This window comes from Sinocyclocheilus anshuiensis, unplaced genomic scaffold (assembly GCF_001515605.1).
Source record: "Sinocyclocheilus anshuiensis isolate Anshui unplaced genomic scaffold, SAMN03320099.WGS_v1.1 scaffold330, whole genome shotgun sequence".
Classification (NCBI taxonomy): Eukaryota; Metazoa; Chordata; class Actinopteri; order Cypriniformes; family Cyprinidae; genus Sinocyclocheilus; species Sinocyclocheilus anshuiensis.
In genome coordinates, this window is record NW_015547689.1 from 535,279 (window position 1) to 536,304 (window position 1,026).

General features: G+C 32.9%; 1 protein-coding gene across 4 annotated transcripts in view; it reads right to left on the reverse strand.

Annotated features, from left to right (window-relative positions):
• The window catches only part of LOC107703515 (cell adhesion molecule 1-like), a 345,884-nt gene that overhangs the window by 225,715 nt on the left and 119,143 nt on the right, over positions 1–1,026 (reverse strand). The gene's annotated exons all lie outside the window — the stretch shown is intronic.

Below are 1,026 nucleotides of genomic sequence, written 5' to 3' on the forward strand. Positions count from 1 at the left end.
TTTTGACATTAATTTTCATTTTTACACCAGACATATATATCGGTTCAAAATATCGGTTATCGGTCTACTTGATCTGTAATAATCGGTATCGGCCTTGAAAAACACATATCGGTCGACCCCTAATGTAGACTTTTATCAACAAGGCTTTTAAAACTGCTTTCAATGCCTTCAAATAAGTCTCAACAAACTGCTTTTCTAGCTTGGAAATGTTTATATTAATATTAATGTCTTTGAATTTCAATTTAATTACTTTAATTCTACTTACATTCATATTCGAATTGCAATTCTGCATCTTGTTTGCTACCTCTATTCAAATTCAATTTAGATTCAGGAAATAGTTTAAGGTTTTCTCAATTAAACTCTGAATGGCACACAACCCTGTTTTATTGTCATTTAAATTTCACTTCTGTTGTACAAGAATTTCACTGAAATTCAGTTGTCAAGAAGTGTACATTTTATTTAGCTGCATTGTGTACATCAGTGTTAATTTTGACAGCAAATTTTGATTTAGTTTTAGTCATAGTCTTTTGACTAAAATGCCATTTAGTTTTAGTCATATTTTAGTCATCTGAATTGTTTTTAGTTTTAGTCTAGTTTTAGTCGACTAAATATCATAAGATTTTAGTCGACTAAATCTACAGTAAATTTAGTCGGCTAAAATCTAATGGGTTTAGTTACAGTGCATTTATTAAAGGGGTCATATGATGCTGCTAAAAAGAACATTATTTTGTGTATTTGGTGTAATGAAATGTGTTTATGTGGTTTAAGGTAAAAAAAAAAACACATTATTTTCTACATACTGTACATTATTGTTTCTCCTCTATGCCCCGCCTTTCTGAAACGCATCGATTTTTACAAAGCTCATCGGTCTGAAAAGCGAGGTGTGCTCTGATTGGCCAGCTATCCAGTGCGTTGTGATTGGCCGAATACCTCAAGCGTGTGACGGAAATGTTACGCCCCTTGCCATATTGTGATGCCTTGTCCCGGCCGGAGCAACGAGACAAAAACATTAAAACCCATTATAAA